This window comes from Macaca thibetana, chromosome 19 (genome assembly GCF_024542745.1).
Source record: "Macaca thibetana thibetana isolate TM-01 chromosome 19, ASM2454274v1, whole genome shotgun sequence".
NCBI lineage: Eukaryota > Metazoa > Chordata > Mammalia > Primates > Cercopithecidae > Macaca > Macaca thibetana.
The window spans coordinates 6,597,514-6,615,409 of record NC_065596.1 but is presented as its reverse complement, the minus strand read 5'-3'; the positions used below and the strand labels follow the sequence as shown (position 1 = coordinate 6,615,409).

At 55.3% G+C, this 17,896-nt stretch overlaps 1 protein-coding gene across 1 annotated transcript in view; it reads left to right on the top strand.

The window, feature by feature from the left end:
* The window catches only part of KCNN1 (potassium calcium-activated channel subfamily N member 1), a 56,476-nt gene that overhangs the window by 2,002 nt on the left and 36,578 nt on the right, over positions 1–17,896 (top strand). The window lies entirely within an intron of this gene.

Genomic DNA, 17,896 nt, shown 5'->3' with positions numbered 1-17,896 from the left:
CTTCTTGGGAAGCCGAGTTGGAAGGATCCCTTGAGGTTGAGTTGGATGTTGCAGTGAGTAGGTTGCAGTGAGCCCTAACTGTGCCATTGGCACTGCAGCCTGGGCGACGGAGCGAGACCCTGTCTCAAAAAAATAAACTGGGTACAGCTGAAGTTGACATAAAAACTAACCAATATATGGTGGGCACTAGCTTAGTTTGGAGGTCCCCCAAGAACCAACCCTGAGACAGTGACTGTAGGAAATGTGGGATATCTGGGAGAGACCTTTGGTGAGGGTTAAGGAAAGGAGAGGAAGGTAAGGCATCCTGCAGGGGGCACCAATGTGCAGAGTCCCCCACGTGGGAGGAGAAAGGCACTGGCACTACTGGGCACCAGGCCTTGGCCAAACAGGTGGCAGCAGCCCCTCACTGAGCCCTGGGGACAGCCCCTATGAGATATTGATCCTCTTTGTATATAAGAAAACTAAGGCTGGGCACGGTGGCTCATGCCTGTAATCCCAACACTTGGGAGGCTGAGGTGGGTGGATCACCTGAGGTTGGGAGTTCAAGAGCAGCCTGACCAACATGGAGAAACCCTACTAGAGATTTAATAAATCTCTATTAAAAATATAAAATTAGCCAGGCGTGGTGGTGCATGCCTGTAATCCCAGCTACTCGGGAGCCTGAAGCAGGAGAATCGCTTGAACTCGGGAGGCAGAGGTTGCAGTGAGCCGAGATCACGCCACTGTACTCCAGCCTGGGCAACAGAGAGAGACTCCATCTCAAAAAAAAAAAAAAAAAAAAAAAAAAGCTGGGTGTGCTGTGGGCATCTGTAATCCCAGCTACTCTGGAGGTTGAGGCAAGAGAGTCGCTTGAACCCGGCAGGTGGAGGTTGCAGTGAGCCGAGATCGCACCATCGCACTCCAGCCTGGGCAAGGAGAGCAAAACTCTGTCTCAAAAAAAAAGGAAAAGAAAAAGAAAACTAAGTCACCTGCCTATGTTACATAGCCAGGAAGCACCCAGAGCCGCCAGGAAGGCAGCAGGGGCAGTTTTGGGGCCCAGAATCGGGGCTGAAGGTGCCAGCCAGGAAATGGGTGGAATAGCCCACATAGCTCCCCACAAATGGAGGCCTAGGTTCGAATCCCACCTCTGCCTCTTTTGAGACCTTAGACAAGGTTCTGAATGATTTAAGCCTCAGTTTCTCCTGTAAAATGGGACTAAAAACCGCGCCCAAACCCAGGCTATCTGGAGAATCAAGGCGATGGTACCTGGGGAGCGTACGACGGGAAGGGCTTGGCCCACATGACCATGTTAGGGTCTTTGTGGCTGGGGATGACAGGTGGTCGGGGACCAACGGTAATCGACCCGAGGGAAGAAGCCGACGGGAGGGCCAACCAGCCACGACTGGGCACACAGGGCCTCGGACGCCAGGCAAAGGAGTGGGGCTTCACCCCAGGACGATAGGGAGCCCCGGTGGGGTTGTGAGCAGGGCAGGGAGCGGATCAGAGCGGCGCGCGACAGGCTCTTCCGGGCGCCTGCAGAGGGACAGCCGGGGGACAAGAGTGAGGATGAAACTCAGGACAGGAGCTGAGAGGGTGGTCGTCAGCCCTCGGGCACAAAGACAAAGTAATAACGTTTGTTCCCTGTTACAGAAAGGCCCTTACTCGCTTCGGCCCCTGGCCCGGGTCCGGGCCCCGCCTCCGCCTCCACCCCCGCCCCCGCGGAATCCCGAGCCCGCGCGTGCGCTTTGGCAGCAGGGAATCCCCAGCTCCGCCGCAGAGAGCTGGGGGGGGCGTGAGAGGGGAGTTCCGTGCGCGCCCAGTCCGCCCCGCGTGCGTTGCCAGGACGACCGGTCTGGGCCGCGGGGCCACCGGGCGCTCACTGCGCCTGCGCGGGGGTGCTCGCCTTTTGCGCCGGGGCTTTCCCGTCGCGCGCCAGCCGAAGAGGGGAAGCCGCGCGCAGCGCGCATGCGTCGGCCCCACCCGACCCCCCCCCCCCCCCCCCCCCCCCCCCCCACCCGCCCACCCTGAGGGCCGGGGAATCCTCACCCGCCGCAGTGCGCATGGGGGCTGGGCGGGGAAACCGGCTCAAACCGGAGTGGGGTTTGCCGAGGAGGTGGCGGGGGAGGGAGCGAGAGCGGGGTCTTCCGGAGGTTCCCACTCCAGCCCCTGTCGTTGCCTTAGCAACCGGGCGCGCGGGCCGCAGTGCGCGGGCGGCGGCGGCCTCGGGGAAGCCGGGTGGCTCTGCGCCTGCGCGGGGCTCCGCGCCTGCAGCCGGGGTTCCCCCTCGAGCACCAGGGGGACGGCGGGGGAGTAGAGGATGGGCGCGGGGGAGCGAGTGCTGGGGAGGAAGAGACCGTGGGGGAAGAGACCGTGGGGGAAGAGACGACGCTGGAGAGGCGCGGGAGGAGAGAAGGAGAGGAGGGGTGCGTGCGGAGGAGGGAGCGGTGGGGGAAAACGCAATGGATAGGGACGATAGGGAGGGGTGCAGGGAGAGGCGAGCCTGGGGGTGAGCGCCAGGGAGGGGGTGACGGGGGAAAGCGTAGAGGGAGGGGGACGACAAAGGCGGAGGGGGATGGGAGGGGAAGTTTAGGGAGTAGAGAAGGGATATGGACAAGGAGAGGGGTACATTGGGGCAGTGGGGGCGATGGGAGGGGGCGCTGGAGGACACCTTAGGCTCCTGCAGCCTCCTGCCCAGCAGATTGGTCTGCGAGGGTGGGGGTTGCTGTGCCAGAAAGTCAGGATCTTCGAGTCCGAGCTTAAGGTTTCCAGATTTAGGAAAAAAATTAAAAAAAAAAAAAAAAAAAAAAAAAAAAACGGGCGCCCACTTAAACTTGACTTTCAGATAAACGAGCAATTTTTTTATTATAAGTATGTCCCATTCCGTATCCTCTACTTTATCCAGCAGCCCTAATCTTGGCTATTGTTGTTCCCCCCCAACCCCCCAAATTTACACACCACCTGTCCCTATCCTTTCCGAAAGCCGTGCGGACCCTCGCGGAAGACGCTTTTGTCTCCCGCCTGCCTAGAGCCCCACAGCCCGGCATGTGGGGTGTCCCCCCGGACCTCGCCATCCCCTCCCCCAGCCATCTGCCGTCCTCCTGGCCTTGAACAGCAGCCTGAAGTCGAGTCCGGGCTAGGCAGGGGAATGCGCAAAGGCGCAGCGCACACCCTCGGGGATTTTCTAAGCGCTCCTCCACCCCCCACGACCCCCAGACCCTCCCCTATGGGCCTGGCCCTGCCAAGGCCACATCGCCCCGCGGGTCCTAGACACCCGCACATTCTCCTCCAGGAACCTCCAGGGCTCTGCTTTCGGGCAGCCTCCCTCACTCTCTGGGCACATAAGCACACAGGCACGTAGTAGGTGCTCACGAAAAAAACATTTGAGGGTGATTTTATGGGGGCAAGTCCTGGGGAAGGAGTGTTGCATTTCTCGACACGGACAACGGCGTCCTCATCCCACGGGGATATATGCCCTCTCTGGGCCTTTGTCCCCTCCAACAAAGCAGTTTCCCTTTTATCCTTCCCTTTGGTTTCAAAAAGTGTAAGATAACAAAACACTTTGTTTTGTTATCAAAACAAAGGGGGAAAGGTCAGCCCACAGGGGTCCCTGGCCCTAGGCTGTCCCCAGCGCCTCCCCCAACACTTCCCCCACTTGCCATGTTCTCTTCTTTTTCTTATTCGCCATCGAAACAGTGGAACAGTTGCGCCTCCGGCCTGGCTTGTGCTCAACAGGCCGAGAACTCGGTCCCTGCGGATCATTTTCCCCAGGGGCATATTATTCCGGAAACGGGCTAAGCGGTCCCGGGTTGGGGACACGTGGGCGCCTGTGTTTTTAGTTTCGTTGACCTAGGTGACGCCCCTGCAGAAGCCGGCCGTGGATCTGCTGTGCCGTGTCTTGGAAGCATTTATAGGGCGGCTAGCTGGGCAGAGGGTGGTGCTGTCCCTTTATTTGAAGCTGGGTAGTTCCTGGGGTGGTGCTGGGTCTGGAGCGGCCCTCTCCTCCCATCAGCCAGGACCAAGTTGCACCTGGCCCCTCATTCCCAGGGATGGGGAGAGGAGAAGATGAAAGAGCAAGCAAGTTCACACCAGGAGCTGAGGGCAGTGAGAACAGTAAACCAGGGCGACGTGCCCAGAGAAGCGGCGACTCTAGGGAAGAGGAGACCTCGGATGGAGCCCTGAAGACCACGGGTGGGGGATAAGGGGTGAGGAGAGCCAGGGAAGGGCGATCCCCGCCCAAGGAACCACAGATGCAAAGGCTCTGAGGCTGAACCGGTTAGGGGGAGACGCTGGGCGTGTCCAGAGTGTGGTGGGCGGTCCAGGGAGACCGCGGAGGGACTGGAACAAAGGGTGGGAGTTGGGGGGGCAGAGCGCGCCGGCCCGTGAGGAGTCAGGGTGATCCTCTTGGTTCAAGAAGAGAAGGGAGGTGGGGGGAGGACGGTCATGCGGGACAGGGACGTGACCTGTCACACGGGTGAGGACTGAAGTCTGTGGCTGCGTCAGGGAGAAGGACTGTGGCGGGGACAGGAGGAGCCGCGGGACTGGGGAGGGTTTTCGGGCTCTACTGGGCGATTGTGGGGTCCACGGGGCACGAGGGAATCCCCTGATCATGGGTGTCCTTGTCACCTCTGCAGCCTGACTCTCCTTCACTGTGTCTGACTAAAGCGTGGGTCACAGCCTTCCCCAACAGGGTCGGGAAGTCCCCCCAGGAAGGCTGCTGGGTGGCACCCCTCGTCCCCGGCTCCTGCGAACCCACCGGCTCTCTGCCTCCACAATGCAGACCCGAAGGCCTCCTCCCCTTTGTTCTTTTTCCCTCCACACGGTCACGGTCACACCGGCGGCTCCCTCTGAGCGCATCTCACACACAATGAGGGGGGCGCGCTCCCAATTTCCCCTCCCCTCGGTATCTGCGTCCCCGAGCCCCGCCCGCGCCTCGGAATCCCGGCCTCCAGACCCCGCCTGGGAAGCTCGTTACCTTTCCAGAGAGGCTCCCCGCCGGGGGGCTGGGGAGGGGGGAGGGCTATTTTTAGAATGAATGGAAGAAAAGAGAGGAAAAAAAAACAAAAAACAAAAACCAGAATGGAGGTTTGTAGAAGCCTCCCCGCTTCCAAGAGGAACCCCCCTCCTCGTCCCCCACCCCAGACCAAGGCTGAAGGTGGGTGGGGGTTCAGAGACGGGGCGGGGCAGGGGGCTTGGAGGAGGAACACTGTGGTCTGAGCTGGAGCCACGCTTTCTGTTGGAGGGGGACAGCTGAAGGAGAACAGCAAGACATATCCGGCGGCCCCACGGACTCGGAGAGCTGGAGGGACCCCGGAGGTGGGCACTTGTCCATTCGCTGGAGGGAAACTGAGGCTCAGAAAGGGGCTTGGCAGGGCCGAGGTCATGGGAGGTGCTTGCCCCTGGACTTCTCCCTCCCATCCCCTACCGAGCCAGACCCCCGGGAGCCACATTGTTCTAAGGTGGCAGAGTGACCTTCACAACTCTGCCACCCAAGCCCTGGCCAGTCAGGCTGGAGGGGTCCCTAATCGCGCAGGTTGGATGGAGGGTGTCACCAGCCCAACAGTGAAATAGAGAAGTTTTCTGTGGTTTGGTTCTGGCCACCCAGGCTCCCCCTTCCTATCTGGGACCTTCCAGCCCAGTCAATGTCGCCAGCAGCCCGAAGCCTCTGGGTCCCCCGATCCTCCCCAGTCGCGTGGTGGGGAGGCTTTAATTGTCTGCCTTCCTCTCTCCCTGACTCTGTTCTTTCCTGGGTCTGGGAGAGCGGCCGCCCAGAGTGAGGGGAGCAGCCTCTGTTCCGTGCTGCCGGGACACTGGGCCCTGGCCAGGGGCTTCCGCTCTCTGGGCCTCAGTTTCCCCATCTGTAAGATGAGCACCTTGGGCCAGAGGCGGCAGAGGGTCCTCCCATCTCTTTGACCGTTTTCTAAGATTTGCTGTCACGCCCCTGGATGGAGGGGGGAGAGTGGGCATTGGCGAGAGACCTGGCGGGGGATTCCATCCCGGCTCTAGAGGAGACGCCTTGCGGGGGGAGGGCCCAGGCTGCCTCCCTCGGCCTGCGGGGTCCGCGCCCCCTCCCCGGGCGGCGGGGCGGGGCCCAGGTCGGCGGGGAGGGGGTCGGCTCTGCGGCGGCGCGCGCACACCCTCCCGGCTCACACGCCCTTGCCCGGCCGTGCACTTGTCTTCGCGCTCGGGCAGGGCGCAGGGACTCCGGCTGCGGCGGCCGACTCCGGCCGGTGAGTGGCAGTGGGGGGCACGGCGGGGAGCGTTCGGTCCCAGCGGCGGTCCCCTTCTCTTTGGTGGGCGGATCGGTCAAAGCTTGCCCGACTCCGGGAATTCAAAGGGGAGCTGCGGGAGGAGGGGGGCATCCCTTCTTCAACCTCCGCCCTCCAACACCGATCCCGGGAGTCAGCTCCTGACCCCACCCCCATGCCCTGTGAGGAGGGTGTTCCTGCTTCCAGGTCTGGGGATGCGCAGACATCCCCCTCCCTCCGCGAGGTGAAGGTGGGGACATGGGGACCCTCCACGCCTGCACCTCCTCAGTGGTGGGGGGAAAGGAGCGCTGGTTCGCGTTGCCCCCTCCTCCCTCTCTGTCCCCCCATGTTTCTCCCTTTCTTCTTGCGTGGTGGCGGGGATTCCCTGTGCTGGCCCGGCTGCACAGCGGGAGGGAACCCCCCCACCTGCCAGCCTACTGTGCGCTGGGCTCCGGGCTGCTGTTCTTTTCCCTAAGCTCTCTCCCTTCCCCCCTCCCCTCTCCCGGACAGGAGGAGGGGCTGAGGCCCAGAGAGGGTTACCACTAGCCCAAGGTCACCCAGCCGGGCTGGGGCAGAGCGGGTTTCTGGTCAGATCCACAAATCCCGGGACCCAGCTGGTGAGGTCAGCTCTGAGATCCTCTGCCCCCGCCGCCGTTTAACCCTGAGCGTGGGGTGCCAGGGCCCCAGAACTGGGGGGATTCCTTACTTTCTCCAAGTTTCTCCTCCAGCTAGAGACCCAGACAGGACTGAGCCAAGAAGCTCCGGCCTCGCTCTCTTCCGGGGCTCCCAGATCTCACCTCCTCTTGTCCCCCCCCCCTGTTCCCCCGCTCCCAGCCTCCTCAGGCTGCCCAAGATCTCATCAAAGGAAATCCCTGAGGGGAGGGGGTTTCTAGATGGGGAAGCCAAAGCTTCTGGAGCCACGGAGGAGAGAATTTTTACTCTGGCGCAGCAACCCACTGAGTGACCTTGGACAAGACCCTGCCCTCCCAAGGCTAGGGTCAGCATCAAGGTCCCCCTGGCTGGAACAGGTGGTCCCTGAGCCATCCAAGGTGACCATTGCCCCGACCCAAGGTCCTGGTGAGAGAAAGGGCAGCTGAGTGTTCCCCTTCAGTCCTGTTCTGGGGTCTGGCATTGCCCCTGCCCACCATGGGCTGTCCCTTTCTGCCCCCTTCTCCAGGATCAGACTTGGGTAACATGTGCTTCTATAAGCCCTCTGCAGACAGCACTATATAGATGAAGCGAGTACCCCAAGGGAGTTACAGGCCCCCAGGGCAGCTTCACAGCTGGGGAGCAAGAGATCAGCTGGTCTGCCAAGCAAGGTGGTTCACAAGTGTAATCCCAATTCTTTGGAAGGTCAAGGCAGGCTCAGGAGTTTGAGACCAGCCTGGGCAACGTACTGAAACCCTGTCTCTACAAAAAATAAAAAATTTAGGCAGGTGTAGTGGTGCGCACTTGTAGTCTCAGCTACTTGGGGGCCAAAGGTGGGAGGATTGCTTGAGCCGAGGAAGTGAAGGCTGCAGTGAGCCGTGTTCATGCGGCTGCACTCCAGTCTGGGTGAGAAAATGTTACCTCCCGGAATGTTACCCATCTAGATCTCCCCGCGGCGAAGGAACTAGGGGCAATGTAGGGGGTGAGCAGGAACAGCATTGGGAAAGACAGATAAAGCATTCAGTGTCTAGTGTCCGGAACCCAGTGAAAGGAGGAGTGGCCTTAGGGAGGGGACATGGAAAAGGTGGGGCTTGCCCAGGGCCCCTTTGGAGCAATAAAGCCACTGTTCTTAAGCTTCCTGAAAGCTTAGGAGATGACCTAGCTCAGCCACACCAAGCCGGGATCACAGATCTCGCAGATCTGCTCTAAAGACCATTGTATGTAATAGGCTGAGGCAGGTGGATTGCCTCTGACCAGGAGTTCAAGTCCAGCCTGGCCAACACAGCAAAACCCATCTCTACTAAAAATACAAAAATGAGCCGGGTATGGTGGCAGGCACCTGTAATCCCAGATACTTGGGAGGCTGAGGCAGGAGAATTGTTTGAGCCCTGGAGGCGGCGGTTGCAGTGAGCTGAGATCACGTCACTATACTCCAGCCTGGGTGACAGAGCAAGACTCTGTCTCAAAAAACTAAAAAATAAAAAAGATCATTGTAGTCCGGGAGCTGTCTGCACCCTACTCTTTTAGGTCCCCGCCTCTACCCTGCACGCCCTGTCTGATCATTACAGATCTCAAAGGGACAGGAAGGGCAGCAGCATCAGCCACCCTCTCTCCCAGTCAAGTGGTCACCAGCAGGACTGAAGGGGACAGCCCCTTTGCAGTGGCTCGGCGAGGATACTCCTGCACCCTAGGGTGAGTGAGTCCCAGACTTGGGTCACCTTTGGGGGTGGGGATGGATCAAGGGTTGGATAGAAAAATTGGTAACTGGGCAGGCTAGGTGGCTCATGCCTGTAATACCAGCACTTTGGGAGGCCAAGGCAGGTGGATCACTTGAGGTCAGCCTGGCCAATATGGCGATACCCCATCTCTACTAAAAATACAAAATTTACCCAGGCATGGTGGTGGGCACCTGTATCAAAATAAATAAATAAATAAATAAATAAATAAATAAAAAATAAATAAAAGGGTGACCTGAGGAAAACGTGCCAGCTTTTGAAATAATAACAAGCTGGGTGCAGTGGCGTGTACCTGTGGTCCTAGCTACTCAGAAGACTAAGGTGAAAGTATCAAGAGTCCAGGAGCTTGAGGCTGCAGTCAGCGATGATCATGCTTGTGAATGGCCACTGCACTCCAGCCTAGGTGACAAAGCGAGACTCCCATCTCTTTAATTAAAAAAAAAAAAAAAAAAAAAAAAAGGCCGGGCATGGTGGCTTACGCTTGTAATCCCAGCAGTTTGGGAGGCCGAGGCGGGCAGATCACCTGAGGTCAGGAGTTCAAGACCAGCCTGGCCAACAAGGTGAAACCCCCATCTATACTAAAAATACAAAATTAGCCAGGCATGGTGCTGCATGCCTGTAACCCCAGCTAGTTGGGAGGCTAAGGCAGGAGAATCGCTTGAACCCAGGAGGCGGAGGTTGCAAGCCAAGATTGCAGCCTGGGCAACAAGAGCGGGAAACTCCCTCTCAAAAAAAAAGAAAGAAAAATAATACTAATATAATAATTGTTATTATATCATGTATATCATGATGATGATGATAGCAAGGACTATGCTTTCTAGACCCTCCGGGGAGTTACTGTCCACTTTCTTTGATCGCTGGAGTTAGGGAACCTATTCAGAGAGACCAGACGACCTAGGAGTGGGGTGTTGAGCCAGGTTGGAAGAGCTCTATCCCACCACTCCTGCCCCCACACACAGCCTCTACCTCCCAGCTCTCGTGGTCTCGCTGGAGACAGTCCCCAGGGTAGGCCAGCTCTGTGGAAGGCAGCTCCTGTGCGCCTTTCTCCAGTGAATTTTTTTTTTCAGTTTAGTTTTGTTTTGTTTTGTTTGTTTTGAGACGGAGTCTGACCGTGTCACCCAGGCTGAGCGCAGTGGCATGATCTTGGCTCACTGCAACCTCCGCCCCCAATCCCCTGGGTTCAAGCAATTATCCTGCCTCAGCCTCCCAAGTAGCTGGGATTACAGCCATGCGCCACCACGCCCAGCTAATTTTTGTATTTCCAATAGAGACGGGGTTTCACCATGTTGGCCATATTGGTCTCGAACTCCTGTCCTCAGGTAATCCATCTGTCTCAGCCTCCCAAACTGCTGGGTTTATAGACGTGAGCCAACGAGCCAGGACTCCTTGGTGAACATTGACTGACATCCAGGGTCAGCACTAAGCTGCCCATGGGGTTGTGGAGAAAACAGAGGTGGTGGTCATTTAGTCAATCAACAAAGGCCAGCCCAGGTCAGCCCTTGTGGAATTTCATGGGGCATCAATTAAGCAAGTGTTATGTGCTGGATGCAGGTGCTCACGCCTGTGATCCCAGAACTTTGGGAGGCCAAAACAGGAGGATAACTTGAGCTCAGGAGCTTGAGACCAGCCTGGGCAATGTAACAAGACCCCATCTCTACAATTTTTTTTTTTAAATTAACCAGGTGGGGTGGTGCCTACCTGTGGTCCCAGCTACTCTGGAGGCTGAGATGGGGGGATCATTTGAGCCCAAGAGGTCGAGGATACAGTGGGCTATGATTGCACCACTGTACTGTAGTCTGGGTGACAGTGAGACTCTGTCTCAGAAAGAAAGTGAGAGAGAAAGGGGATCGGGTGTGGTGGCTCATGCCTGTAATCCCAGCACTTTGGGAGGCCGAGGTGGGCAGATCACGAGGTCTGGAGATAGAGACCATCCTGCATGGTGAAACCTCATCTCCACTAAATACAAAAAATTAGCTGGGGTGGTGTCGGGAGTGCCTGTAATCCTAGCTACTTAGGAGGCTGAGGCAGGCAGGAGAATCCCTTGAACCAGGGAGTTGGAGGTTGCAGTGAGCCGAAATCGCGGCACTGCACTCCAGCCTGGTGACAGAGGGAGACTCCGATACTCTGTCTCAAAAAAAAAGAAGAAAAAAACAGAGAAAGGGAGGGAGGGAGAGAAAAAAAGAAAGGAGAAGGGAGGGGAGGGGAGGGGGAAGGGAAAGGGGAAAGGGAAAGGGAAAGGGAGAAAAGAGAGGGAGGATGGGAGGGAGACAGAGAAAAAAAAGGAAGGAAGGAAGAAAGGAAGGAAGGAAGGAAAAAGAAAGAGGAAGGGAGGGAGGGAGGGAAGGAAGAAAAGTGTTTTGTATTAGGAAGAAAATAGAATATGAGGATGTATTAGTGACCAGAGGAGCAGGGAAGCCTCTTGTAAAAGTCAGAGGGGCCTCTCTAGGGCAGTGAGCATGAGCTGAGACCTTAAGGAAGAGGAGGAACTGGCCCGCTGAGAGCTGGGAACAGCATACCCAGCAGAGGGAACCACATGTGCAAAGGTCCTGAGGTGGGAATGAGCTTGGCATGTTTGAGGAACAGTGAGGCTGCTATGGCTGGAACAAAGTGAGTGGGAGAGAGGAGGAAGATGAAGGCAAGGAGGTGGGCAGGCAGGAGCCAAGCTACAAGGAACTTCAGAGCAATGGGGAACTGTGGCAGGTGTGTGAGCAGGGGAGAGGCATGGTCTCAGTTAGGATTTTCAGAAACCCTGTGGCTGCTGTGGAGAGCAGGGCAGGAGTGGAGGTGGCAGGAGCCCAGAGTGGAGGCCCGGGAGATGTCTGGTGGTTTCAGCCAGGCTGGTACCAGGGTAGGGCCTCGGATGAAAGAAGTGGGCATAATCTGGGACTGGGTTGGGGATGGAGGATGAAATGTGGCCAGGTTTCCATCTCATGCCAAGGAGCCACTGGGAAGGAAGGGAGCACTCATTGTGCCTGGGGGAACCTGGGAAGGCATCCTGGAGGAGGTGCTCATTGGGCTAAGTCTGGAAGATCAAGTAGGAGTTTGCCAGCAGCTAAGGCTGGGATCATATGGGATCTAATTGCTCAGTTGCCAGGAGATTGGTGAGCACCCGGAATCTGGGGTGACATGATCAGATTTGTAACCAAGAAAGATCCCTGTAATCCCAGCACTTTGGGAGGCCAAGGAAGGAGGATCACTTGAGGACAGGAGTTCAAGAATAGCCTCAGCAACATGGCAACACCCCATCTCTACAAAAGGAAAAAAATAGCCAGGCATGGTGGCACACGTATGTAGCCCCAGCTACTCAGGAGGGAGGATTGCTTGAGGACAGGAGATCGAGGCTGCCAATGAGCTGTGACTGCACCACTGCACTTAAACCTCTTGTGAGACAAAGGGAGACCCTGTCTCTCTCTCTCTCTTTTTTTTTTTTTTTTTTTTTTTTTTGATGCAGGGTCTTGCTCTGTCACCCAGGCTAGAGTGCAGTGATGCAATCTCAGCTCACTGCAACTTCCACCTCCCAGGCTCAGTGATTCTCATGCCTTAGCCTCCTGGGTAGCTTGGGACTATAGATAGGTGCCTGCCACCATGCCTGGCTAATTTTTATTTTATTTATTTATTTTTTTAATTTTATGTATGTATGTATTTATTTAGTTAGTTAGTTTCGAGACGGAGTCTTGCTCTGTCACCCAGGCTGGAGTACAGTGACGCGATCTTGGCTCCCTGCAACCTCCACCTCCCGGGTTCAAGTGATTCTCCTGCCTCAGCCTCCCGAGTAGCTGGGATTACACGTGTGTGCCACCATACCCAGCTAATTTTTTGTATTTTTAGTACAGACAGGGTTTCACCATGTTGGCCAGGCTGGTCTTGTTTTTTTTTTCTTTTTCTTTTTCTTTTTTTTTGAGACAGAGTCTCGCTCTGTCGCCCAGGCTGGAGTGTAATGGTGCAATCTCGGCTCACTGCAACCTCCGCCTCCTGGGTTCAAGTGATTCTCTATCTCAGGCTCCTGAGTAGCTGGGATTACAGGCGCCCACCACCACGCCTGGCTATTTTGTATTTTTAGTAGAGACAGGGTTTCACCATGTTAGCCAGGCTGGTCTTAAACTCCCGACCTCGTGATCCGCCCGCCTCGGCCTCCCAAAATACTGAGATTACAGGCGTGAGCCACCACACCCAGTTATATTTTTAAAATTTATTCTTTATTTTAGTAGAGACGGGGTTTCATCATGTTGCCCAGGCTGGTCTTGAAGCCTTGAGCTCAGGCAATCAGCCCAACTTGGCTTCTCAAAGTGCTAGGATTACAGGCGTGAGCCATGGGACCCTGTCTCTTAAAAATAAAAAAAGATTCCCTCTGGGTGGGGGGCTCTGGGGGAGGTTAGACCTGAGTGAGAGAGTTCAAGAGGTGCTTTTGAAATCGTCCAGGTCAGCCGGACGTGGTGGCTCACGCCTATAATCCCAGCACTTTGGGATGCCGAGGCGGGCAGATCATGAGGTTAGGAGTTCGAGACCAGCCTGGCCAACATGGTGAAACCCCGTCTCTACTAAAAATATAACAATTAGCCGAGCGTGGTGGTGGGCACCTGTAATCCCAGCTACTCAGGAGGCTGAGGCAGAAGAATTACTTGAACCCGGGAGGTGGAGCTTGCAGTAAGCTGAGAACTGTGCCACTGCACTCCAGCCTGGGCAACAGAGTGAGACTCCACCTCAAAAAAACGAAACAAAAAAAAAGAAAAAGTAATAGTCCAGGTCATGGTCAGGCCAGTAGCAGCTGTAAGCATCCATGGAGTGCTAGGACATTTGATGGAGATTACCTTCTGAACCTCATGCCACTGGCCTCCAAAGAGGCCCTATCATTGCCTGCAGAGGAAATGGAGCTCAGAGTTACCAGTCCCTCGTCCACAATCACTGCCTTCATTCCTGTGGCTGCTGCCACAAATGACCATGAGCTGGATGACTTACAACCACAGAAAGTTGGCCAGGCGAGATGGCTCACGCCTGTAATCCTAACACTTTGGGAGGCTGAAGTGGACAAATCACCTGAGGTCAGGAGTTCGAGACCAGCCTGGCCAACATGGTGAAACCCCGTCTTTACTAAAAATACAAAAATTAGCTGGGCGTGGTGGCGGGTGCCTGTAATCCCAGCTACTCGGGAGGCAGAGGTTGCAGAGAGCCAAGATCTCACCACTGCACTCCAGCCTTGGGTGACAGGAACAAAACTCTGTCTCAAAAAAAAAAAAAAAAAAAAAAAAACACAAAAAACAAGCAAACAAACAAAAAAACACACAGAAAATTGTGCTCTCACAGTTCTAGGGGCCAGATGTCCAAAATCAAGGTGTCAGTGGTGTCGCCTTCCCTCTGAAGGCTCTGGGGAGGATCCTTTCCTGCCTCTTCCCGCCTCTGGTGGCTCCTGTGTTCTTTGGCTGTGTCACCCCCATCTCTGCCTCTATTTTCACATGACCTTCTCCCCGTTTGTCCATCTGTATCCTCACATGGCCTTCTTATAAAAAAAGCAAAAACAAAAACAAAAACAGTTGTTAGATCAGAGCCGGCCCTAATCTACCATGAGCCCCTCTTCATCGGGTGGGCCGAGGCAAGTAGATCACTTGAGGCCAGGAGTTCGAGACCAACCTGGTCAACATGGTGAAACCCCGTCTCTATTAAAAATATAAAAATTGGCCGGGCGCGGTGGCTCAAGCCTGTAATCCCAGCACTTTGGGAGGCCGAGACAGGCAGATCACGAGGTCAGGAGATCGAGACCATCCTGGCTAACATGGTGAAACCCCGTCTCTACTAAAAAATACAAAAAACTAGCTGGGCGAGGTGGCGGGCGCCTGTAGTCCCCCCAACTACTCGGGAGGCTGAGGCAGGAGAATGGCGTAGACCCGGGAGGCGGAGCTTGCAGTGAGCTGAGATCGGGCCACTGCACTCCAACCTGGGCGACAGAGCGAGACTCCGTCTCAAAACAAACAAACAAACAAAAAAATATAAAAATTAGCTTGCTCTGTTGGTGCGTGTCTGTAATCTCAGCTACTCAGGAGGCTGAGGCAGAAGAATTGCGTGAACCCAGGAGTCAGAGGTTGCAGTGAGCTGAGATTGCACCACTGCACTCCAGCCTGGGCAACAGAGTGAGACTCTTGACTCAAAAAAAGAAAAAACCCAGAAACCAGTTATTAGATCAGAGCCAGACCTAACCCACTATGACCCCCTCTTCATTTAACTATGTCTTCGAAAACCTTATTTCCAGGCCAGGCACAGTGGCTCACGCCTATAATCCCAGCACTTTGGAAGGCCAAGGTGGGAGCCTCACTTGAGCCCAGGAATTCGACAGCAGCCTGGGCAACATAATGAGACCTCGTCTACATTGAATAACAAAAAGAAAAGAAAAAGAAACAGGAGGATCTCTTGAGCGCAAGAGACAGGCTGCAATGAGCATGATCGCGCCACTGCACTCCAGGATGGGTGAGAGAGCGAGACCCAGCTTCAAAAACAAAAGAAAACAAAACCCTATTTTCTTTCATCTTTTTTTTTTGTTTGTTTTTTTGAGACGGAGTCTCGCTCTGTTGCCCATGTTGGAGTGCAATGGCACAATCTTGGCTCACTGTAACCTCTGCCCCCTGGGTTCAAGCAGTTCTCCTACCTAAGCATGCTGAGATTACAGGTACGTGCTACCATGCTCAGCTAATTTTTAAATTTTTATATTTTTAGTAGAAACAGGGTTTCGCCATTTCGGCTAGGCTGGCCCTGGTCTCAAATTCCTGACCTCAGGTGATCCACCCGCCTCAGCCTCCCAAAGTGCTGGGATTACAGGCATGAGCCATTGCGCCTGGCCGAAAAACCCTTATTTTCAAATAAGGTCTGAGGTTCTGAGGAGGACTCAAATTTTGGGGGGACACCATTCAAACCAGTCTGCCTGTGTAGCAAGACATTGGGCTTTGGAGTCAAACCTTTGCTCCTCTAGGGGGCTGCCCCAGTCGGGAGAGAGGGGTGCCCTGGAGCAAATTCATGGGATTGGTTGAACCCACTGGATGTGAGCGTGGTAGAGGAAGGAGGTTAGAGCCTTCTAGCCTGAGAGTGAGGAGGGACGGGGCGCTCATGTCTGAATGGACAGGACAGGACAGTCCCAGGGTGGGGCCCCTTATGGGCATGACAGAGCCTCCCTGACAGCCTTGGATGCTTTTAGGGACTCCTTGCTTAAGATGGAGCTGCTACCCTGCCTGCCTGTCACCCCGGGCTCCCACCTCCTCCTCTAGGGCTGAGAACACAGCAGGCAGCCCATGGGGAGGACCCGGAAGGATCAGGCCCAGTCCCTCCCCTCCCATCCTGGGCCCCTTTTTCCTCTGTGTTTGTCTGCAGAGCCCTTGTGTATTTATCATATCAAAGCTGGTCTTGTCTTTTGGCCTGAAACTGGGAGTTTGGGGGACTTTATGTGTCTTTATCACCACAGTGTCCCTGCCTTAGAGTACAACTCCTGCATACAGGAGGTGCTCAGTAGATGCTGATGGAAGGAATCCCAGGTCCCTGAATCCTGAAAACTCAGGAACAAACCCTCTGTGACACCTGCCCCAGCTCCCACCCTGGTCTTCCCATTTCCCTTCCTGCCCCTGCAGTTCCCAGGAGCCCGAGGGAGCCAGCACTCCAGATGTGGTTTTGTTTTGGTTTGGTTTTTATTGAGATAGTGTTGCCCAGGCTGGAGTTCAGTGGCATGATCTCGGCTCACTGCAACCTCCGCCTCCTGGGTTCAAGGGATCTCCTGCCTCAGCCTCCCCAATAGCTGGGATTACAGGTGCCCGCAACCACGCCCGGCTAATTTTTTTGTGTTTTTAGTAGAGACGGGGTTTCACCATGTTAGCCAAGATGATCTCGATTTCCTGACCTCATGATCCGCCCCCCTTGGCTTCCCAAAGTGCTGGGATTACAGACATGAGCCACCGCGCCCAGCCTTTTTTTTTTTTTTTTTTTTTGAGCCAGAGTCTCTCTCTGTGACCCAGGCTGGAGTGCAGTGGTGCCATCTCGGCTCACTGCAAGCTCTGCCTCCTGGGTTCATGCCATTCTCCTGCCTCAGCCTGCCGAGTAGCTGGGATTACAGGCGCCTGCCACCACACCCGGCTAATTTTGTTGTGTTTTTAGTAGAGATGGGGTTTCACCATGTTAGCCAAGATGATCGCTATCTCCTGACCTCGTGATCCACCCTCCTCAGCTTCCCAAAGTGCTGGGATTATAGGAGTAAGCCACTGTGCCCGGCCACCTTTTTTTTTTTTTGAGGCAGAGTCTCACTCTGTCGCCCAGGCTGGAGTGCAGTGGCACAATCTTGGCTCACTGCAACCTCCACCTCCCAAGTTCAAGTGATTCTCCTGCCTCAGCCTCCCAAGTAGCTGGGATTACAGATGTGTGTCACCACGCCCGGCTAATTTTTTGTATTTTTGGTAGAGACAGGGTTTTGCCATGTTGGCCAGGTTGGTCTCGAACTCCTGACTTCAGTTGATCTGCCCTCTTTGTCCTCCCGAAGTGCTGAGATTATAGGCATGAGCCAGCACACCCAACTCAAATGATTTCTATTCTAAGACGCCTCCCCGACCGCCCTAACTCAAGTCTCCCCGTCCTCATTCTTAGTTCTTTCAACTTTATTGAATCTAAAATTTTTGTACAGACAGGGTCTCGCTACGTACCTAGGCTGGACAGTACTTTTGTGTATCTAAAATTCTCAGTTTTATTTCTCTTTTTAGAGAGAGTTGTCCCCCTCCTCTAGAAAGCCAGCTTCAAATGGGGCACAGTTTGTATCTCTCTAGGGCGCTGCATTCCCCAGCACCAGGCTCAGAGAACGGGCTGCATGGATATGTGAATGAATGAATGAATTAGTGAATGAATGAATGAATCACTGAATAAATAAATGGCTGAATGAGTGAATATCTTACTCACCCTTGCCATCCTTACACTCACTGGAGCCCAGGTTCCAGCCTCCATCCAGGCAGCCAGGGCTGGGTCCAAGATTTCGGTAGATGCACATGTGGAGGGGTGCTGGGGATGGAGGTGTAATGCTTGTGTGCCCGGCCACTCCCTGCTCAGGCCACTACCTTTGTGTCCCACAGCTCCTGTAAACATCTTCCAGTTCTCTTGCACCCAGACCCTCAGCCACTGCCCAGAGATGAGTGGCCCAGCCCTCAGGCACCCCCCAGGTCCCCTGTGGAGGGGCTTGCTGTCCAGCCACCTCCTCCATGCCTGACGTTTGCAGAGGACACAGCCTGTGCGCAAGGCAGTTTCCCAGGGCATGAGTCCCGGGGGCGTCTTGGCTGG